This window comes from Acinonyx jubatus, chromosome B3 (assembly GCF_027475565.1).
Source record: "Acinonyx jubatus isolate Ajub_Pintada_27869175 chromosome B3, VMU_Ajub_asm_v1.0, whole genome shotgun sequence".
In the NCBI taxonomy this organism is placed as follows: Eukaryota; Metazoa; Chordata; class Mammalia; order Carnivora; family Felidae; genus Acinonyx; species Acinonyx jubatus.
The window spans coordinates 67,222,470-67,247,298 of NC_069386.1; the positions used below are offsets into that span (position 1 = coordinate 67,222,470).

Genomic DNA, 24,829 nt, shown 5'->3' on the forward strand with positions numbered 1-24,829 from the left:
TTCTTTAATACTCCACAATTGAGCTGTTATGCCCTGAGGTGATGGTATAAAATAGGTACAAAGGTCAGCAAATTCACGGCTACTCTGTCAACTGAATTCACCCAGATGCCCAAGGTAACAGCTCACCATGGGGACAAGATCTACTAAATCAAATTCTGGCTCCAAGTGCTTGCATAACTTGCCTTTTCACTTGATCTTCTGTTACCTTTATTTTCCATTCTGCTAAAGGGGAGATATCAAGCAGTTTAGAACTCCAGGAACATATGCTCCCTAAGACTTGTATTTCCCTTTGTATCTATGTACTGTTGAAAGCCAAGAAACAAATCTACAGAAGCACATACTTGTCAGAATAAAATTTAGGCCACAGCTGAAAGTACCTGATGACTGCCAGTAGGTGGCAGTCACCATACTTCATATTTAAACTTGACACTTGGCTACCAGGGGCATAGTAACATCTGAAGGGTTCCATAGGGGTGGGCAGGGAGGGAGGGAGGAGGGTGGACCAGAGATGTGAAATAAATGCTTTTCTTTACTACGAAATATGGGCTCGTGTGAACATACCTACATGAGAAAAAGTTCCTACATTGGAACAAGTAAGGCTTATTTCCAACTATGTTTCCAAAAAGCTAAGTGACCCAACAGACTTCCAGTTGTTATAGGGTTCATATATTTTAGTCCCTCGGAAACCTGCATAACAATACATCTATACTATAAAACAAGAGTTAGAAGTCACAGGCGAGAACCAAAACAGAGTAACATCTTGGAGAAACAGAAGTGGAGCAGAACAGCCAAGTGGTGCTTTGGGCCTGAAGCTCTGGGCCTGCTGTGCCCCAGTTCCAGAGGCAGGCAGGATGGCCTGGAGTTAGGTTTCTGCAGAGGAATGGGGGATGGAAGGAAAGCAGAGCCAGCCTTGCAGCTTAGAAAAAGGGGAGAGAGGTTCCCAGATGGTAGGTAAAGAGAAGACAGAAGGAGTTGCTATCATCTGCTGTCTGGGGGTCTGAACTAGAGAATAGCGACAGGGATTAAGAGCAGACACAAACCCTGCTGACCCCTGTCCCCAGCAAACAGATCTGCAACATGCATCCATCTCCTCTCATCCACTTTAGACGGGGAACCCCAAACACCACCGTAAGACCAGCTTCTGGTCTGGAGGCCTTGCAAAGACCAGGTGAGACAAATGCAAAATAGACAAGTGTAAAGGGGGAGAGAGAACTTTTCTTTCCTCTTTTTTTTCCTTTTAAAGCAACCTATAGACCAGGAGCCTTCAAACCAAGGCTCTGGTACATGTGAAGAAAGCTAAATGTCAACACGAGCAACAAAATCAAGTATGGAAACATGAAATCACACAACACAAATTTTAAGTATTAAACATGTTCAAAATATCTTTGCCATGTTTACAATCCTCACCGAGATAAATAACCATTGTAGACGATGATAGTACCAGCACACTATGAAAAATTATATAAGAATAGGTAACTAAAGAATTTATAAGTATTTACACATATATGTGTGCGTATATGTGTGCATGTGTATTTTAAGTGTGTATATTATAAGTATTTACATATATGTGTGTGTGTGTGTGTGCGCGCGCGTGTGGTATACTCACTGAAATTCTATGTTTAAGAACTGGATAAACTGGCACAAAGAAATAATTTGTGAATAAAAGATAACACTGAAGAACTAAAACAGCAGCATAAAACAAGAAAAGGATAATAAAAAAGCCATAATTAAGGAACTTTGTACAAAAACAACAAAATAGACCATATAAACAGGACATAAAGTCTCTAAATAGAGCCACTTACATATGGAAACTGAAGGTGTGATTGGAGGGTACAATGAAACTTATGGGGAAAGGATACATTATTTCTAAAACCAAATGTAATAAGTATTCATACTTCAAACCATACACAAGAGTCAGTTCCAATGGATTAAAAATCTAAATGTGAAAAGCCTAAGAGAAAAGCATAAAGGAAAATTGGGGTTCAGAAAAATTTATTTTTTTTAATGTTTACTTATTTTTGAAAGAGAGACAAAGTGTGAGCAGGGCAGGAGCAGAGAAAGAGAGGGAAACACAGAATCTGAAGCAGGTTCCAGGCTCTGAGCTGTCAGCATCGAGCCCGATGCAGAGCTTGAACCCACCAACCACAAGACCATGACCTGAGCTTAAGTCGATGCTAAACTGACCGAACCACCCAGGCACCCCCAGAAAACTGTTTTAAAGAACAAAACATTTTTTAAAATTTCAGTTTCATCAAAATTAACAAAATGGTCAGGGCACCTAGGTAGCTCAGTCGGTTGGGCATCCGACTTCAGCTCAGGTCATGATCTTGCTGTTAGTTCAAGCCCCGCGTCGGGCTCTGTGCTGACAGCTCACAGCCTGGAGCCTGCTTCAGATTCTGTGTCTCCCTCTCTCTCTCTGCTTCTCCCCACTTACACTCTCTGTCTCTCTCTCAAAAATAAAAAAACATTAAAAACATTTTGTTAGTTACCAAAAATGATGGATGTTGAAAGAAGTCACTAGAAAGTGATCAACTGTACACAGAGAAAAGACATGTGCAAATCATATGACTGACAAAAGACTAACATCCAAGTACCAGAAAGAAATAAGAAGAGAAGCAAGTCATAAAAAATAAGCAAATAGACAGTACATTCATGGAAGAGGAGCTCCAAATAACTAACAAACATATAAAAGGCCAAACTCACTTGTCTTCAAGACAGTACAAATTAAAACTACAGTGGGGTACTATGGCACACCCATCAGATTCAGAATCATTAAAAAAAAAAAAAAGTCTGCTAATACTAACTGCTGGTAAGAAAGAAGAATGAGAATTCCACACGCTGTTGATGAGAGTATTGTTACAATTGCTTTAAATAGATCATTTTGTCAATATTAAATTTAAAGGTATACATAAATAAAACCAAAAATTCTACCTAAGGTTTATCCCTAGTGAAACATTGACATATGAACACAAATGTTAAAAAGAACATATACAAAAACATTGTTTCTAACCATGAAAAATGGGAATAAATTTAAATTAAAAAAATGTTTTTCTTAACATTTATTTTTGAGAGAGAGAGAGAGAGAGAGAGCGCGCGTGTGCACACAAGTGGGAGGGGCAGAGAAAGGGAGACACAGAATCTGAAGTAGGCTCCAGGCTCTAAGCTGTCAGCACAGAGCCTGATGTGGGGCTTGAACTCATGAACCATGAGATCATGACCTGAGCCAAAGTCAGATGCTCAACTAAAAGAGCCATGCAGGTGCCCCTAAACTTAAATTTCTATCAGCAGTGCAGACAAGCAAATACTGAATGCTAAATTCAAAGTGATACTATGCCAACATCAAAGCGAAAGAACTAATAAGGAGCTATACATACTGACACAGATTCATCTAACAAATAATTCTGAGAGAAAAAGTCACTGAAAAATACACACAATAAGATGCCATTTGTACTGAAAAAAAATTTTTTTAATGTTTATTTTTGAGAGAGACATAGAGACAGAGCACAAAAGGAGGAGGGGCAGAGAGAGAGAGAGAGAGGGAGACACAGAATTCGAAGCAGACCCCAGGCTCTGAGCTGTCAGCACAGAGCCTGGCGTGGGGCTCGAACTCATGAACTGCGAGATCATGACCTGAGCCAAAGTCGGACGTTTAACCAACTGAGCCACCCAGGCGCCCCTGACTTTTAAAACACATAACCATTTTATATATTGTTTGGGATTTTATACACAAGTATAAAGAAGTGCATGGGATTAGTAAACAATTTCATCTAAGGGGGGTGGTAAAGAGCATACAGAAAGCTCCAAATGTACTTACAGAGTTTTATTTCTTAAGTTAGGTGGTGGGTATCATCATGAACTCAAATGAACTAACATGTTCCCTCCAAAATATTTAAAGCAAAGACTGACAAGTAAAATAAGAGATAAGTAATATCCCTCTATCATAAATTGATAAATCAAGCAGATAAAAACAGTAACTGATACAATTAACGACCTTGATTAATATATCCCAGAACCCAAGAAATCAACAATATGCATCCTTTGCAGGCACGTATATTTTCAAAAATTGAGGATTCATATTGAAAATCTCTTTAAAAATTTCAAAGCAATGCCATCATACAGACCATGTTCTCATTCTATAATGCAATTAAAAACAAAAAGGATGGGGGCGCCTGGGTGGCTCAATCGGTTGAGCGTCTGACTTCAGCTCACGTCATGACCTCGCAGTTTGTGAGTTCGAGCCCCATGTCAGGCTCTGTGCTGACAGCTCAGAGCCTGGAGCCTGCTTGGGATTCTGTGTCTCCCTCTCTCTCTGCCCCTCCCCTGCTCATGCTCTGTCTCTGTCTCAAAAAACAAAACAAAAACAAACAAAAAACCAAAAAGGATGCACCAAAAAAAAAAAGAAAAAATTAGCAAAGCTAATTCAGTGATTTGTGAAAATAAACCATGCAACAATGCAGACTTTATTCAATGAACACAAGAATTATATGTCATCTGAAAATTTATCAATGACATCTACCTCAATATACCAAAGGAGAAAAACCGTATCTCAAAATCTCTGCACATTAGGGAATGACACAGAAAAAAAACAATAATGAAGCTCAACACTCACTCTTGATTTTAAAAAGAAAAAAAAAACTGTCGATTTAGAATAGAAGGGAATCAAATTCATGGTATCTATCAAGAACTCTCAGCAAACTTCAAATGTAATGGTGCAACTTCAGGAAGCAGGATTAAGAATGCCCACTGTCACCGTTATTTGTGTACATTATGCTAGAGGTCTGGGACAAGGCAGGGAGACAGGAGATGTAAGAATTAGGAAGAAAGAAACAAAACTGGTATTATTTACAATAATATAATTGTCAAAATTTATACATTGATACTGTTTTTTTAAGTGCATTTATTTTGAGAGAGGGAGGGAGGGATTCGTAAGCAGGCTCCATGCTGTTAGCACAGAGCCGGACAACAGGGCTCGAACCTAGGAACTATGAGATCATGACCTGAATGGAAATTAAGAGTCACTTAACTGACTGATCCGCTCAGGTGCCCCTACACTGACAGCGTTTGTACAGGTTTAGAAAACCCATGCTACACCTTGCCTAGGAACACACAGACATGCTGATTGTGAATGGCACCTACTGTAGTTCTGCAGTGTGGTGACTCCCACACAAATTCTGGGAAAGTGGCTATCTCTGGGGAGACAAGCAGAGAAACTGGACTAAGGAGGATCATGAGAGGGGCCTCAACATTGTCTTTTCAAAGTCTGATTTCGGCAAAATGTTTAGATATAGATGGTAGACAAATACATGCTTTTTGCTATTTTTCTATTACTTTCAAGTGATTCAGGATTCTCTTGTATAAATGATCATAAACACCTCCAAAACCTCACAGATAGACTTTGCGCACGTAAGATTAGGTTGAGCTTTATAGTCAGTGAGAAAAATTGCCCACCTCAAACAGAATGAATATACAAAGTACTAGCCACAGGAAAAATACACACAGGCTCCTTGCCCCCACCCCCCCCCCCACCCCCAACCCCACCTCTCTTCACGTGGCACGTGTAAGCATTAGTTGTCTTGATGGAAAACTTTACGAGAAGTTTCAGGCTCTTTACCTTGTGCCTTGCCTCAACTGACAGAGCCCTTTATTTCAGGCCAACAAAACGAACCTCAGGAGACGGAGGTGAAGGTCAGTCTCTGGAGAGGCAGGTGAAAGCTAGCCAGCTTCAGCTTGATTGAGAGTGGAATTTTGTAGTAAACCAGGCCAGACAAGTACCCAGGAGGCCAGGCCTCCTGCCCAGGTTTCTAAGGGAGACGGGACACTTGCAAGTCCTAAATGGTGGAAAAGTACTCCAATGCAACATACTACACCTGCCACAGGGCTTTTACTGCCTGGAGGTTTAAGGTCTTCACTCACATTGCTCCTACCATTCAGAATTTAATCATTGATTTTTTTTTTGTGGCTCTTTTCAAGCCTACATCTCTCAGTCCTAGTGCCAGGGGTGGGAAAACCTATGAGACACAGAGGAAGACAGCAAAGTAAGAGTCTGGGTTGGAAAGCTGAGCGGCAGCTTCTCTGAAGGAGTATGGTAAGAGGCAAGGTCACATCAAGGAGGCCCAGGCCAGAAAAACTGGGTAATGCTCTGGCCCTCTATCCAGCCCACACCTCCATACAGTTGCCCGATTTGGAAAATAAAAGCGCAGGCTACTTGGTTAACTGTGAACTTCAGATAAATGAGAGATAATCTTTTAGTCTGGCTCATGTAATATTGAACACTTATTTATATGAAGTAATTATCCATTGTTTATCTGAAGTTCACATTTAACTGGGTATCCCATATTTAAATCTGGAATCCTACTTTAGGATCTCTAAGCGTTCATAGTGGGAACTGTATTCAAAGGGCCGGGAATTTATAGAAATTGGGAGACCATGTATGTACACAGTCATGCCAGTCTTCTCACCAGCCGGAAACCCTGGTTCCAGACATCTCCATATCTTTTGACATAATTTCTCACCAAAAGTTATGAGGAAGTCAATTGCTGAGTTTTCAGAGTAAATAGAGCAAACACTAACATACTAACTAAAATAGAGACAAGACACATACACACAAATACGTCCATCACCCACAGGGATTCACAGGCAAAATACAGTCACTACTCATAGGTTATTACACACTTTGGAAAATTAGTCATGCACAGCTGACCACCGCTGATCTTGCTACATGGTTACTGAAGTAAAAACAGGCAAAGATAAACTGGAGATACAACCAGCTCATATGGGAATGCCAAAATTCTCCATCAGCCAACCAGTTTAATTTCCCCATAAAGCCTTATTCACTGGTTGTCAGCCTTTGCTATGTAATAGAATCACCTCATATGTAGGCGGTTTAAAAACTACTTATGCACAGTTCCCAGCCCAGAGACAGTTTCAATTGGTATGAGATGCATGTTGGGCACTGGGATTAACAGCACCCCGAGTGATTCTGATATACAGCCAAGGTGGACAACCACGGCATTTGTGAGTTTATCCCCAAACAATGGCGTCTGGCAAGGCTAGAAAGTGCCACATCGATCTCGACTGCAAAAAGCATGTTCTTCCATTGGCTGCTAACTCCAAGCTCTCCTCCAAGCTAATGAGGCCACAAAAGTTAATTCTGTACTGAGCCAAGAGCTACTACATAGGAACTAGGCTCTTCCTTGCTGTACTGCAGTTCCCCTGAAATTCTAGCATCCAGAAACAATGTGCGAATGTTGGGAACACATAGAAGGGATGGCAGATGGGAAAAAATAGACGTAAAAAAGGCAAGATCTTTTAGGCAATCCCCCTTCACTGGTAAATCCCAATGTAACCTGCCAGATTATCATTTAGAAATGCACCATCTGGGCAGCATAAGAAGGTATCAGCTCATTTCATAGCAATGCTTAGCGCAGTCTGGCAGCAGAGTTCTCAGGGCTACAAGGCCAACACGCCCCAACCCACTCTTCAGAGCAGGACCTGATTAGGAAACACATCTTTCTTCCCCGAAACCTGAGTCTGAGATTCAAGGCCAACTCTCGATTGATTATTACAGGAACCAGACACTCCTTGAGTTTTTCCTCTTCCTTACTGCTGGAATGATAGGTCAAACCACAGGAAGAAATTTTCACAAATTCAAAAATAATAGAGAAAAAGGATAAATTGACCATCACAAAAGGGAACACACAGCTTCCTGGTTTTTATGACAAGTGACAATGTTCATGTTTCACCTAAAGAAATAACACTGTCAGAAGTAATCTTTCTTTCTGCAAAGGAAAGCTAGTTTTAAGAGACAAACTTAAATCATAAAGTCACACAATCTTCGAGGAAGAATCTCAGTCCTCCATCCCTCCAAGTACATGGCAAGAATCTAATATTCAAATAAAATGACTCATTTGCTATATAGCACGGAGCATTTCCATCAGCAGGTGAAAACACATTTAAGACTGGGGGGCAGGGTGGGGAGTCACATGGCTATTCAGCAGAACACAGGTTTCCTGACTACCTCTATTATGTTCTCTACCATACTTTGAAGGCTTTTTATGGCTTTGAAATGAGGTCAAACGTTCACAGCAAAGGGAGAGGGAAAGAACTAGAAGTTTTGGAGGAGGTGGCAAGTATTTGCTGCAGCACCTGCTGCAAACAGAAGGGCACAGACCAGGAACATGGATCAGAGCTAGGAGACAGCATGGAGGTCCTGTTTGCAATCAAAGACCACGGTCACAGTGGCAGAGCCTGGACAGTCAGTTGTATTATTTTCCCCAACAGCTTCTGGAGCCCAGATTGTGGTAGGAAGAAATAAATATTTTAATCTCTCCAGGGCTGGCGTTTTATCAGCTGGGTGCTACAAAAAGTGATAAAGAAATCAAGGACGTCACCAAGAATGTGACTGAAGAGACAGAATCTCAATGCCCTCAGAAGGAAGTAAAGACAGGAAAGGCTGATGGACACAAATAAAGATGTTTGGAGTCAAGCCCCTGGGGAAGAGAAGGCATCTATGTTTTTGGAGAACTGAGGGGAAAGCTGGAATGACAGAAGCGGTGGACAGAAATGGAGAGGTTATCATTCAATTTCAAAATTAAAGCTCTCCTGGATAAAAATAAGGTCCAGGATAGAGTATAGCTGACTGAAGTGGAAAAGAATACCACTGGAAGGGAGTGAAGCCAGGATTTGAAATGGATTATCCACGTGGAGATACAACCAGCTATGGTCCACATGATTATCTACATGGTCATTAAAGGAAAGTAGAGGGTATGACCTGGGAGGTCAAGAGAGGAGTATAACAAGAAAAGGTAGCCTTAAAAGTCACATAATACATCCCTGAAGCCACAAAGGTCCAAAAGATCACATGACTCCCTACGAATTGATATTCTGACTTATCTAGATTTTTGTTTTACTTCTAAGATCTCCCACAGTACAAGGATAAGGAGCTTGCAGTAAAAATATCCTCATGGGTTTAGTGGGATCTTTAGGATCTGGTTGTGATTATAAAACCAAATAAATGATAACACTTATGTAGCATTTCCTATTACCAAGCCATGTTTAATGCTTTTCTAATACATATTTCCTCAAATACAAGACACCCATTGGTTCTAAGATTCATTGGTATTTATGTACCAGTAAGAAAGAAGAAAATGCTACCAATAATTATAAAATGTCATCAATTGTAAAACACACCCATAATTTCAGAACTGGAAAATGTGTATCACATGTTAAGTGAAATAGATTTGTAAGTCATTTAATCCTCATAAAAGTTTCATGTGGGAGGTACTGTTATCATTGTCCCCAAAGGTAAAGCAAGAAACAGATTAAGTGCTCGCCCACTTTTGCATAGGTAATAAGGAATACAACCAGGATTTGCAACCAGAAAGCCTGCTTATAAAATCCACTCTTAATACCACACTAGCTCAGTATTCATGGAAAAGGACAAAAAAACATCATGGTACACCAACCTAAGCTTTCTGCCATCACCACCAGAAGGAGCCAGCATTATGGAGTATCTGCCGCTATTGAGCCTGAGGACACGGACTTCCTCAGGATTCACATTCCACAAAGCAGATCTGACTCAGACACGGTCCTCTCCGGGAGACCCACACCAATTAGTGGTTTCCTGAAATCCATCGCTCATGGCACCAACTCATCAGCACCAACTCATCCCCACACGTCCACAGGTTTTTTCCATGTGGCCATCACTGTATCCATTTATCATTAGCAACATTTACTCCTCCCCCCTTCCAATTGTCATCATGTGCTTCATTTCATGAAGGCGACTCCTGGAGCCACATTCACAGCTGCTCCTTATAGAGAAGCGACAGCTGCACAAGCATCCAGATGCATCCAGCCATCCGGCCTCTGCCTGGTCCATCCCCTTTGGCTCTCACAGCCAGTAAGCTGGAAGTCAGGCTCACGAATCCATGCATTCCCTTTACAGCTCACTGACCCAGTTACTGTGGGAACAGATGTCATAGAAACACAAAGTCAGAGTCACTGTTTCCGTGTCTTACAAACTTATCAACAAGGGTTCAACCTTGCTGGAAATCAAAGAAATATTAACAAAGCTTAAGATACTATTTTTGTCCATTTGAAAAACACTTTTAAATCATGAAACGCTTTTAAATCATCAAAATGTTGTCTGAAAAGCAATAGGATCATAAAATATTGAACTCATCATTACCAATAAAAAATTACTGCTGCTAGAACTTTGTTAGTATCCCCATTTATTGACTACCCTCTATGAACCAGGCAATGTGGTAAATAAACATTTTATCTTACTTTGTCTACTTGGAGGTGGAGAGTGCAATATTTCATTTTGTAGTACACAGAGGGTCCCTGGTTAAGAAAGAGAAATGCGTAGTACCTTTTGGAAGGTCATTTTGGCAATAGGTATCATGGTGACTGAGAGAACAGAGTCTAGACCCAGAAAGCCTGGTTCAAATCCTAGCTCTACCACTCACAAGCAGTGGGACCTGGGTCAAGTTATTTCACGGTCTGTGTCTTTGTTTCCTCATTCACAAAAGGAGAGAATGAGGATTCCTACTTGACAAGGTTGTCATGAAGATAACATTCATACAGTGTTTACAGCAGTGCCTGGCACACAGGTACGGATCTTAAGCTGTTATTAAAATTATCATTTCATCTTTACTCTTAACTGCTAACTTTGCTTCCTGCTTCACAAAGCTGAAGCCCCTACAAGAACTTCCGCATCCTCCCACCAAGCACCATTGATACCCACATTCTCTGCCCTTGTATATATTACTGCAGAGGATTTTCCCCACTCTTACCAAAGCCAACCTCTCTGTTAGTACACAAGTTCTCTACCGTACTCATGTACTTAAAAAGAGCACTCCAGCATCTCTTCCTTCTTCCTACATCGAATTTCCCCCTTCCACTGGAACCCTCTCTTTGGCATAAAAAATGCTATTATTTTTCCCATCCTATTCAGGACAAAATGAAGTACTTCTTTTAATTCCACATGCCTCACCCACTACTACCCCAACCTTGTCCTATTGCAATAAAACTCAAGGGGCATCTGGGTGGCTCAGTAGGTTAAACATCTGACTTCAGCTCAGGTCATGATCTCATGGTTCACGAGTTTGAGCCCCACGTCGGACTCTGGGCTGACAGCTCAGAACCTAGAGCCCGCTTCAGATTCTCTGTCTCCCTCTCTCTGTGCCCCTCCCCACTCACGTTCTGTGTCTCTCTCAAAAATAAATAAACATTAAAAAAAAAAAAACCTCAAGGGGCACCTGGGTGGCTAGGTTGGTTAAACGACTGACTTCAGCTCAGGCCATATTCTTGTAGTTCATGGGTTCAAGCACTGCATAAGGCTCTGTGCTGACAGCTGAGATCCTGGAGCCTACTTTGGAGTCTGTGTCTCCCTCTCTCTCTGCCCCTCCCCTGCTCACACTCTGTCTCTCAAAAAATAAAATAAAATAAATAAAATAAAATATATCAAATTAAATTAATAAGATAAAATATAAAAATAAAAACCCTCAAAACATGGTCTACATACTATCTCCAATTGTCATTTTCTTTTCAAGTCACTCCAAATTGAACTTTTTCTCCCCTTCCCCCAGTACTCTCCAATATTCTGTTTCTAAATTCAGTGACCAATTCTCAGTCCTTACTTTGCTTGCTCTACCATTTGGCATAGTCCTTCTCTGTTATGTCTTTTTTCACTTAGCATGCAGGACTCCATGATCTTTTGGTTTTCCTGCTACCTCACTGGACACTCCTTCTCGGTTTACTTTGCTGATTCCAATTTTTTGTACCAACATCTTCCTGTTGGAGTTCCCCAGGATCACTCTCGGTTCCCCTGTTCCATCTATACTCAGCATCTCATTCAGCCTGAGTTTTAAACACCAACTTTTATATGTGCCAAATGACTCCCAATGTATATCTACAGCTTAGAAACCTTTCTCCCCCCAACTCCACACTCCTATCCAAATGCCTGCTAACACTTCATTGTGCATGTCAAATTGACAGCGCAAGTTTAACATCAGAAAAAAATGCCTGATCTTACCTCTATCATCCAATCTTCTCCCTCAGTCCACGGCAATACGACCCTTCCATTGCTCAAGTCAAAAACCCTAACATCATCCCTAACCATTCTTCATCACATCCAACCTATCGCTGAATCCTGATGGTTCTATCTCCAAGATAAATCTAGAATCCATTACCTTTCACTGTCTCCATTGGTACAACTGTAGTCCAAGACACCATGTCCTGAGCAAGTACAATCTCCTATCTGAATCACCGTGATAACCCATTAACTGTGACTCTGGGTCTACCTGCCACCTCACCCCTGCCCTAGTCTGTAGTTGAACATAGCAGCTAAAGAGAGTTTTTGCAAACACAAGGTCAATCATGTCCTGCTCTGCTTAAAATTCTCTACCAGCTCCCCATTGCATTCTCAGCACAGAGGCCAGTGTCAAACAGTGTCCTGCAGTGGCCAGTGATGTTGCACATCAGGCGTTCCTTAATCTTTTCTTTATGTCATGGACCCCTTTGGCAGTGGGCAAAGTCCATGGACCCTTTCTCAGAACAGTATTTTTAAATGCATAAAGTAAAATACAATAGATTACAAAGGAAACCAACTCCCTTGTCAAAATATTTTTTTATTTTAATACAGTAACAAATGTACTCCTTTATTAGTACATTAAATAACAAGAGCTAGTGGGAGGCCTAATTACTAACATAATTTTGATATGATGTGTTGATGAACAAAACCATATTTTAAGATATCCCCAACAGCTATTATGTAATGAGATAATATGTGCCATTTCTATTGCTGACAAGGTCATAGGTTCTAGTAAGTTAGAGATTTTTTGCCTACGGTCATGATCGAAAGAAATGTTTAGTTTCCGTTAGATGTTGTTATTATAGATAAAAATGAATTTTTTTCTAATCCAAGTTAATAAACCCTTGAATTCTATCCCAGACCCCTTAGAGGTCCCTAGACCCCAGGCTAAGAACGTCTTCTGGCTGGTGGCTTAACTGTGCCAGTTACAGAGACCACACCACACGCATCCTGTACTCAGTCATCACACTGGCTGTTCTCGTGCACTCTCTTATCTCTTTCTCTTGCCTTACATCTTTGGTCAAATGTCACCTTCTCATTGAGTCCTACCCTAACCCCCCTATCTAAAACTGCAACCAACCTTCTACCACAGTCTCAATGCTTCCTGTCTGGCTTTTCTTTCCCATAGCATTTATTGCCATCTAACACATGATTTATTTGCCATAATTCTTTATTATCTGTAGTCACCCCTACTCCCACCCCCCATCTCTATGCAAGCTCCTTGAAGGCAGGAATGTTCTTCTGTTTTGATTCACTGATGTAATTCAAATGCCTAAAACATAGCCTGCCATGTAGAAGTGTTCAAGCACTACCACTGAACAATTTTATTTGAAATACACTCACTTGAGTGTCTATTATGTTAAACACTTCACACAAAATTTAAGAACACAACGTTAGGCGCCCAGGGTGGCTCCATCAGGTAGGCATCCAAGTCTTGATTTCAGCTAGGTCATTATCTCACGGTTCATGGGGTTGAGCCCCATGTCTGCTTCGGATTCTCTCTCTCCTTCTCTCTCTCTACCACTCCCCCACTCACACTCTCTCCCTCTCCCCCCCAAATAAATAAATAACCATTAAAAAATAACACAATGTTATGAGATTTTATCCACTCATTATCACTGTATACCCCATATTTATTTCTTTCCATTCATTCCAAAGTGAACCCTCATTTCTTAGAAATGTCTCTTTATTTATCTTGAAAGGAAACAGCATGTTGTTAGCTGACATGTCAGTTTAATAGCACAAAATACTGGTTCTGGAGCCAACTGCCGGGGCTCAAGAATTGGCACCTCTCTTTACTAGCTTTGTAAAGACCATGAAAAGTATTTAAGTTTTCTAAGCCACAGTAGTCTCATCATTAAATTAAAAATAATTATCTACTTCATTGCATTACAATAAGTATTAAAATTTAATTATTTAATTCACGTATAGCATTTAGTTCATTTCTATGTGTCTTGGCAGATGTAAAATATTCATTAGTATCTGTAGGATTCGGAATTCCCTCTTCTAATACAAGGGCAGAGTATCCATTTGTACCATTGATGAATGCCTAATACCCACTCTCTCAGAGAGGATAATTTAGAAAAGATTTCTAAATTGCCATGACAATAGAGGCATGCTTATATTTGATATTAAAACTTAGGAAACAAAGGAAAACCCACCCCTTTAAGATAACCACAGCTCACATTTTGCTGTATTTCCTTCTGTTCTTTGTCCTATGTATCTTATCAGGGTTATAACCATTCACGTCTATTTTTTTTTTTTAAATGACTTTGAACTTTGCAGTAACTGACTTATATCATTTCTGACCCAAAGTGAAATTAAGAAATAAAGTGAAGACAGAAACCGCACTCCTTTCTTGCTGATCTCTCAGGAATCAGTCTCAGAGTTCTGGAAGATCAGCTCATACCCCAGACACTGAAGCTGCACAGTTCTCCAGGGACAGCAAAACAGGACAGAATCTCTTGGTTCCAGGTAGACACAGCCACGTTCCTTCTCTCCTGCAAACACCCCACAGCTCATCTGAGGGTGAGTGAGCTTCCTCTCAGAGTCTGTAAAGACCAGCTGACTCTGCAGGTGCAGGAGGAGCTGGGGTGAGAAGCAAGTTTTCTGAGCAGGCTCATACGGGAGAGAACTGTCCTTTCTAACCTTAGGCTCCAGTCACAGCCACTGAAAACCAGGCAGTAAGCCACAGGGAAAGGAGCTCGGCCAGGCCCTTGGAAAGACAAACACTACTGACACCTTTTGAGAAATGACCCTGCCACTTTCACTTGGCACTCACAACTAAATAAATGTCAGTTATTATCATGTCCATTATCATTCCTAGAGCAGCTCCCATCATCTACGATTGTAACCTGGTCACAGGTGAGTCTGACACAGTATTTTTCAAACTGTAAACTAGAAAGGTGCTTTTCAAATGCTTTTGCTCATGCACCCACTGAAATTTTTCCCCAGAAATAACATAGTCCTCACACATTTTGAAATTGCAATCTAAAATTTTTCATTGTAAGTTTAAACAGTTACACAGGACAGATTCTGGAGAGTTTGTCAATATTGAGATCTTAAAAATAAAACTGTTACACTTTTAAACGTAGCTAATGGAATCTAATAGCACCAAGACTTGCCACTCAGCATTATCTGTTTAAAAAGGCCACGAACAAACCCCGCCTTAACATTTGGAAATTTTACATGGTTCGTTTTCATCCTTCAAGACACTTCAATTTCTTCTACCCTTTTTTTTTTTTTCGGAATTTACCCAAAAGCAATATAGTTTTGTGTTTGAATGCCTATTATTATTCACTCTCGTAATTTCTATGAGATACAAATATAAAAATAATTTGACTTTTAAAAGTTTCCTGGGGGTGGGCACCTGGGTGGCTCAGTCGGTTAAGCATCCAGCTCAGTTTTGGATCAGGTCCATGATCTCACGGTTCCTGAGTTCGAGCCGTATGTTGAGCTCTGCACTGACAGTACAGACAGAGTCTGCTTGGGATTCTCTCTCTCCCTCTGTCTCTGACCCTCCCCGGCTTGCACGCTCTCTTTCTCTCAAAATAAATAAACAAACATTCAAAAAAATAAAAAAAAATAGAAGTTTCTAGGATCACAAGAATATCTGTTCTAGGTTTACTTCTGGACTGAATTATCAAAAATTTTTATTAATACCTAGTACATGAAAACACTTTAATGTGATTATTAAACATTAAAATTTAACTGGAAATGTATCTTTTACTGGAATGGCCAGAACAGATTTGTTTTGTTTTGTTTTGTTTTTTGGTGCTCTACTAAAGGTTTCCCAGATACCAGTATTTGGAATTATCCTTTGATACTCTGGAGGTTTTTATACATGAGAAAGGTATAGCAAGATTTAGTATAGTTGAGACTTCAGCTTTTCCTTATACATTAGATGAAAAATTCATTTAAATTAAGAACACTAAGGAAAGCTAAGAATTTGGAAATTTTCTCAAAATCACCTATCCCCCCACTTTAACCCTTAGAAGATACTTCTGTGTCCCCCAGTTTCAAGACTGCTACTCTGAAATGCCTGGGTATCTTGTGAAAAAGGCAAATTCATGGACCCTACCCTAGATACCTGAATTAGCAGGCTCCCAGATTGCCCCTCACACACACACACACACACACACACACACACACACACACACACACACTCAAGACTGAGAAAGACTTAATTGGGGGATAAAACAAACACTTAAAATGTTAACACTATTAAGATTTGAAAATTCCACAATAAAAGACCCCCCCATAAGCAGTACCTGGAAGCCAAGTATTTCAGAAAGTCTCCCCAAGAAAGTGGGATTCCAAGGCTTTCTAAAGGAAGCAATGCTCCAAATTTGGGGTAAAAGGCAGAGGTAAACAATTCACCAAGTTCAAAAGCTAGGATATTGATTTTGTTGGCAGGGAAGGAGCAGTTGATGTCCTCAGAAAGTAAGTGGCTCATTATAGAGGCCCTGGGGGTCCAGCAGTGCATTATTTTGTCTGAGTGTCACCATCATAACAATTACTAACTGTTTCAAATAGAAACAGACTGTTGAGAATATTAACCTAGGTAAAATGGTTTTGGGCAACCGACTTTATGTGAGTTAATTTCAGGCAGACTGACTTAGAGCTGAGCGCCTTTTATCTACAAATCGGGTAACCTATGGACATAATAAAGGTTAATATATATTGCTATTAAGGCTGGGAAAAAGAAGATTTCAATTGAAATTACCTCATTTTATTCTCTTAACAGCCCCTCGCAATAGGTTTAGCAAGATGTATTTAAGTCATCACCTAAAATGAAACCAAAGGTATCTACTGATTTTTAACTCTAACAACCATAATCATTCAGCATCACAAATAAAGATTTTTTAATGTATCCATTCACAAGAAGATAGCAATCATTGCCTTTATCATCCAGCCTATGGACCACTACAAGGAACTCCAAACTGGTCTTCCTACTTCCCCAGAGCAACTCTCAGTTCCATACCTGTTCCATAATTACCCTCAATACCTCTAGAGCAATCTTACAAAATCCATATGTGGTCCTATTATTCCCCTACCTAAAACCTTTCAGTGGCTCCCCCCATTATCCATGGCCTAAGGTCCTATATAATTTCTCTCCCTCAAAGACTTGGCTTCCTCCAAGTCTACAGGCTTAACAACCTTGCATACCATTTCCTTTGTTTTATCTATCAGTCATAATAAACTACTAGCATTTCTTCAAACAAACCCTGCTCTGTCTTTCCTCTGCATGTTTGGTCCACCTTGCTTCCAGCTGACTTATCCTAGCCTACTGTCTTCCAAATTTGCTCAGAAGGCCCATCCTAATTACTCTACAGAGGACTGATCATAGTTTCCTATGTGTTCTACTATAAGCATTATAAATACATAGTATACATAATCTATGTACATATATGTTTATATGTATTACTCAGGGCATAGAATGTTTTATTGTAATTATTTGTGTACTTTTCACCTCTCTCCCACCCTAGTCTTTTTAACTATCTATTGCCCCTCCACAAACAAGGTTGGGGGGGGGGGTGACTGAGTTCAAGGATCTTATCTTATTCATCTTTGTATTCCAAGCACTTATCACACTTACCACTACATAATAGATTGCTCAGTAAACATTTGCTAAATGAATACATTATTATTTGTAATTGTGCCATTAATACCACCAATGAATTCGACACTAATAATCTCCTAGATTGTTGCTAAATCAGAGTTAGAAATAATCTAGGAACATGAGTAACTCTGATGTCACAGCCATTTACCTGCACCTTCTAAGATTACAACACAAGATAGAATGTGTTCTAAATCCAGAGAAACCCCTAGGAGTCATCCCAGCTATGGCATGTAGCTCAACACACAATAGCAGTTTTTTTCAAAGCTCTCTTCTACTTATGTTGATTAGTGGTACACTGAGGAAGAAATCTTAACGTTTAGGAAAAGAGAACAAAGGACAGAATCATCTGAAACAAAGGGCAGATCATCTGAAAATCATTTGGTTGTCATTTCTATGTTAACAAATCTAGGGCTTTGCTGCAAGGTTATCATATACTTTGCTACTTAAAATATAAGAAATGTCTCCATAGTTTTTTTAGTTTCCCTTATTGTAAATTCACAAAATTCATTACTTTCAGCTAAGACTTTTCCTTATTTAAAATAAGCAGAAAATCAGCAAATCAAATTCAGTATTTCATCATGATGACATAGGACAATCCCAAGAATACTGAGATAGTTCCTCACTAACAAATCTGAAATGTAATCATTAGATAATCAGAATAAAGAAAATCAGATGGTCATTTCAATAAATATACCCTTCATTTTAATATGGTAAATTCAAATTTCTTTTTGTGATACTAACACTTAGAAAGCCCAGTCTATAAAGAATGTTAACTTCATAAAGGTTATTGGCCACAAATAGGCAACCAAAATAAGGCCTAACTATAAACATTAGAAGGAAGCCTACAAAATCAGGAATAACACAACAATGTGTACTATTCACTACTTTTCCAGCTTTGTTTTGGAGGGCCGAGGCAGTAAAAAGGACAAGAAAAAAGATAGGTAACAACTTATATTTCATTTTCTACTGTTAAAAACTTGATTGAAAAGAGGCAGAGGATTTGGATGGACATGTCCCCAGGGAAGATACACAAGTGACCAGTAAGCACATGAAGATTCCCATCATTAGAGAAATGCAAATCAAAACCACATTTGGATGGACATGTCCCCAAAGAAGATACTCAAGTGACCTGTAAGCACATGAAGATTCCCATCATTAGAGAAATGCAAATCAAAATCACAAATGTGATACTGCTGCACACCGATCAGAGTGGCTACTCTAAAAAAAAAAAAAAAAACCAAAAAAACAAAAAACAAAACAGAAAATACCAAGTCTCGGCAATAACATGGAGAAACCAGAACCTTTGTGTGCTGTTGGGAGGCATGTAGGGCAACAAATGCAGCGGCTGTGGAAAACAGTACGGGGGTTCCTTAAAAAATAACACAACTCCCATATGATCCAGCAATCCCACTTCTGCGTTTACACCCAAAAGAACTGAAAGAAAACAGGATCAAGGAGGTATTTGAACACCCGTGTTCACAGTAGCACTACTCATAATAGCCAAAAAGGAGAAGCAACCCAAGAGCCCGTCAATAGGTGCGTGATAAACAAAATGAGGTATATACATGGAGTATTACCCAGCCTTATAAAGGAATCTCTGCTACATGTTACAGCATAGAGGAATCTTGAGGACATCATGCTAAGTAAAATAAGCTAGTCATGAAAAGACAAATACTGTATGATTGCACTTATATGAAGTACCTGAGAGTAGTCAAATCCATAGAAACACAAAGTAGAGAGGCGGGTGCCAGAGTCTATGGGAAGAAGGGAAACCGGGAGTTGTGTGATGGGTATAGCTTCAGTTCTGCAAAATGGAAAAGCTCTGGAGATCTGCTGTTCACCATGAACATCATTAACACTAGTGAACTGTACTTAAAATGGTTAATGCCTATTTGTCTATTATGGAAATCACTACATATACAAAGTGTGAAAAAATGCTTTGGAATGAATAAAATAACAAAGTTTTAATGGTTAAGATGGTAAGTTTTACATTATGCATATTTTACAGTTAAAAAACATAAATTGTTGTGATTTGTCTAAAAAAAAAAATCCAAGGCTCTCAACTGAAAAACTAGTAGAACCAATACAAGCATAAAGTTAGAATTAGAAATATGGAAATCACTTTGGTATGCCAACAATTTTAAAACATAATGAGAAATGGATCCTATTTATAATCAAATATGCAGAAATTTAAATGTGCACCAGCTATTAAGAAAACTGTACAACTTTATTGAAGAACATTAAAATCCTGAATAGGATAAATTATGTTCCTGGATAAGAAGACTCAGGTTTTTTTTGGGTTTTTTTTTTTAATTGTTTATTTATTTGTTTTGAGAGAGAGCACATGAGAGCAAGGGGAGGGGCCGGAGGGTGGGGAGGAACAGAGGGAGGGAGAGAGAGAGAGAATCCCAAGCAGGGTTCCCACTGTCAACGCAGAGCCCAATGTGGGGCTCAGTCTCACAAACCACAAGATCATGACCTGAGCCGAAATCAAGAGTTGGACACTTAACCAACTGAGCCACCCAGGCGCCCTGGGAAGACTCAGTATTATCAGGCCCCCTTATATTGATCTATAACTTAATATAATTAAATATAATAATATAAAATTCCAGTGGGATCATTTCATAGACCTTGAGAAACTGACTTTCAAGTTCACCTACAAGAGTGTACATACACAACTACCCAAACAAAATTTAGATGGACAAACAGAACGAAGGTGATCTGAATTGCCAGGCAATTAAGTAACTTTACACCAGCTGCAAAGACATAAAAATTGGCACAAGGCCTAGATAAACCTAGTAACAAAAAATATTAAAGTATCTAGAAATAGGTCGGCCTACAGAAAGGAGTTTATGTATATGAGAGTTGGCACTCCATATCTGCGGAGCAATAATTATTTATTAAGTGGTATTGGAGCACGTAGTTACCATCCGGAACAAAAACAAAACTAAGAGCAACTGACATTATTTTGGTTTCACAATGTGCCAGGCACTGTACTAAGGTCTTCAAATGCATTAGTTCATTCACTACTAAAATAACTTTAACACACACACACACACACACACACACACACACACACACACACACGGAAACTAAAGCATAAATAATCAGCTTGCCCAGTAATTTGCCCAGTAAAGGTAATTAACTTGCTTCAATATTGCAGAGGCCTAAAATTCAACCCCATGACATTAGATTCCACAGCCCAAGCTCCCTAATCATTACAGCACATAGCCATGCTGGACATACCTTTATCTATACCAAACATACACAAAAATTTTAGATTGAAAAAAAAATCCAAACATATGTAGGTGTGTGTCAGCTAAAGCATACATATTGTTAAAGTTTAGGTTAGGGAAATCTTCTTTAAAACCATCACCAACAACAAATCCAGAAAATATAGGACTATGACTACATAAAACATAAAATTTCCATGTAATGAAGGACGACAGAAGAGAAACAACGTGGCAAAGTAGAGACCAAGGACTGCAATACATATGTGAGTCAAAAGACTAATTCCCTTAATATATAAAAAGCTCCTTCAAATCAGTAAGAATAAAGACTAAGGACCCAATTAATAAAAGGAAAAAGAAAAGCAGAAAGGAAGTCACAAAAGGTAAAATGAAAAGATGTCCAACGATGTATCAGAGAAATACAAATTAAAAACAATACTATGTATTTTTAATATCAGGTTGGCATAAATTAAATGAATATTGGGGAAGTGTGAATAATGGACATTCTTGTTTTAGTTTAGTATTAATTGCCTCAATATTTTAAGAGGGCAATTGTGCTGTATCTACCAGTGGTTAAAAGTGGCAAGGACTCTAACAGCAATTCTGCTTCTATCCTATCCAAATACTTACAAGTATGCACAACATAGATGCAGACAACGCTTTCATGAAATTGTTGTACAGTGAAAGATTCTAAGTAATAAAAGGATCAATAAGGGAATAGTTCAATAAGTTACAGTTACTATTTTATTGAGTACTCTGCAGCCATTAAAAAAATGAGGTAGAATGAAAATGTTTTTCATGTACTGTCATGGAAAGATCTTATTTTTCCATAATAAAAACCACCATGTGGTAGCAAGTTTGCAAGATACAAAGTTGGATACAAGGTCAAAGGCAGAGGAGAGACAGTAAGAGAGAGATTCTAACAAAAAAGTCAGAAATTAGATTTTTAAAAAACCTATGCTCAACTGCATCAAAAATTTGAGAATATTTAGGAATAAATTTGAGTTTAAAGGAAATTGTATAAAACCTCTAAGATAAAACTGTAACAATGAAAGAAATTAGAGAAGACTGTATCTAAGTAAGTATTTGATTGTGGAAAGGTTTGTTTATGAAATTAAAAACTTAGTATTGTCAAGATGTCAATGTAAGTAACATTGTAACAAGTTTGATAAAAATTCTAAAATACGTATGGAAATACAGGGAGCTGAGAATAACCAAGATAAGAGTATACACTAGCAGACCATGACTTATTACAAATTTATAGTCATTAACACAGTATTAAACTGTTACAAGGTTAGACAAGCTTAGAGAATGGTGGAGCAGAATAGAAAGTTGGTACAGTCAGGGGAAGGTGGGTTTTTCAGGAAAATATTCAAGATAACTCGGGTAAGGGAAAAACAAACTTGACTCCCCTTCAACTCATACACAAAAATCAATGCCCAGAGTATTGTAGGTCCAAATGACAAATGAAGAGCACTAATGCCTTTTTAAGATAACTTAAAAGAATATTTTCAGGGCTCCTGGGTGGCTCAGTTGGTTAAGCGTCCAGCTTCAGCTCAGGTCATGATCTCATGGCTCATGAGTTCAAGCCTCATGTCGGACTCTGTGATAACAGCTCAAAGCCTGGAGCTTGCTTCAGCTTCTGTGTCCCTCTCTCTCTGCCCATCCCCTGCTTATGCTCTGTCTCTCTCTCTCTCAAAAATAAATAAACATTAAAAAAAATTTTTTTAAGTAATATTTTCATGACGGAGCCAGGGAAAGGTTACTTTAAGAATACTCAAAATGCCCTAACCATAAGGACAAGATTGTACTAAAACTGAGAATTTCTGTTCATCAAAAGGCCCTATTAAGAGAGAGGAAAGATAGTGATGCCTGGGTGTCAGTCAGTTAAGCGTCCAACTCCTGGTTTCATCTCAAGTCAGACTCTGTGGTGACAGCGTGGAGCCTGCTTGGGATTCTCTCTCTCCCCCTCAAAACAAATAAATACACTTAAAAAAAAAAAAGAGAGAGAGAGAGAGGAAAGATAACCCACAGAGCAGAAGAAAACACTTTCAAAACAAGTAACCAAAGGGCTCACATGAAGCAGATAGAAAGTACATCTTCACAACATAATAAAAGACAACCTATTAAAGTCCGACAAGTGACATCAACAGTGAACCTGAATATGCATCCAATGGCCAAAAGGCATATCAAAGAATGCTTGATCAGGAAACACAAATTAAAACCCGAATGGCTCATGAGGCACCTGGGTGCCTCAGTCAGTTAAGTGTCCGACTTTGGCTCAGGTCATAATCTCGTAGTTCATGAGTTTGAGTCCCACATCAGGCTCTGTGCTGATGGCTCGGGGTCTGGAGCCTGCTTCAAATTCTGTGTCTCCCTCTCTCTCTGTTCTTCCCCCAGTCACACTCTGTCCCCCTCTCTCTCAAAAATAAATAAAGATTTAAAAAATTTAAAAAAAAACCAAAAAACCAGAATGGCTCAAATTAGAAAGACCAACACCACCAAATGTTGGCAAAGATATGGAACACTCAGACCTGTGATGTACTTGTGGTTGGAGTATAAATTGTCACCATCATGAAAACAAAAAGAAAGTAACATTAGAAAGCTTTAAAAGTGAAAAATCCAATCAAAAAGGAAAATTACTGAGAATAAAATAAAGTGATTGTAGAACAGGACCCATGGTTAGTCAGTAAGTAAGCCTATATGTAAATATAGCTTTGGAAATGATTAAGGATAGTATTTGGTTAAAGAATATTTTTTAAATTAATTGTATTGAGCTATGATATAATGCTCAACTTTAAGTGTACAGTCTGATTAATTTTGACAAATGAATCCCAGGGTTCAACCTCACAATCAGATGTCCCGCCAAAATGTTCCTGCACACTGCTGTGCAGGCAACTCCTCCACTCTAGCCATAGACAACCCCTGATGCGATTTTTTTGACTGATTACTTTTGCTTATTCTAGAAAACCTGACAAATGGAAATGTACAGTATGATGTCCTATCAGGCTACTTTTGCTCAGCATAAAAGATTAATCCATGCTGTGTATCAGTGGTTATTGCTGAGAAGTATCCTATTACTTTATTTTTTTAATTTTTTTCTTAAAGTTTAGTTTTGAGAGAGGGAGAGAGAGAGACAGAGCATGAGCAGGGGAGGGGCAGAGAGAGAGGGAGACACAGAATCTGAAGCAGGCTCCAGGCTCCGTCAGCACACAGCCTGATGTGGGGCTCAAACTCATGGGCCACAAATCATGCTCTCAGCTGAAGTCAGAGGCTTAACCGACTGAGCCACCCAGGAGCCCCAGAAGTATCCTATTACTTATTGTACATACTACAATTTGTTTACTCTTTCACCTGATGACAGACATTTGGGTTTGTTCCATGGCTGCATTTGTACAAGAAAAAAAAAAAAAAAACGTGTTACCATCACTTTGGAAAACTGTTGGTATCACCTACTGACATTAAATACAGACATACCCTGTGACCAACAGTTCTACTGAGCATACGCCCAAGAGAAATTGTTCCTATGTGCACCAAAGGACATGTATGTGGAAGTTTACAGCAACATATTCCTAACAGCCCAAACCTGGGGACAACACCAGTGTCCATCATCATTAGAATAAATTGTGATATATTTATATAACGAAATACGATAGGGCAATGAAAATAACTGAATTACAGGTACACACAACATGTCTGGTTCTCCAAAGTGTACTGTTGAAGGAAAGAAGCCAGACACAAACGAGTCGGTTTATATGAAGGTCAGAAGCTGGTGAAACGTATCTATAGTGTTAGAAAGCAGGATCGTGGTTTCTTCTGAAGCAAAGTGAATTGTGGTTACTGGAAGGGGGCAAGTTGGGGGCTTCTGATTTGCATGTTCTCTTT

At 39.2% G+C, this 24,829-nt stretch overlaps 1 protein-coding gene across 5 annotated transcripts in view; it reads right to left on the reverse strand.

The window, feature by feature from the left end:
• FMN1 (formin 1) overlaps positions 1-24,829 on the reverse strand; it is a 428,640-nt gene that overhangs the window by 255,523 nt on the left and 148,288 nt on the right. The gene's annotated exons all lie outside the window — the stretch shown is intronic.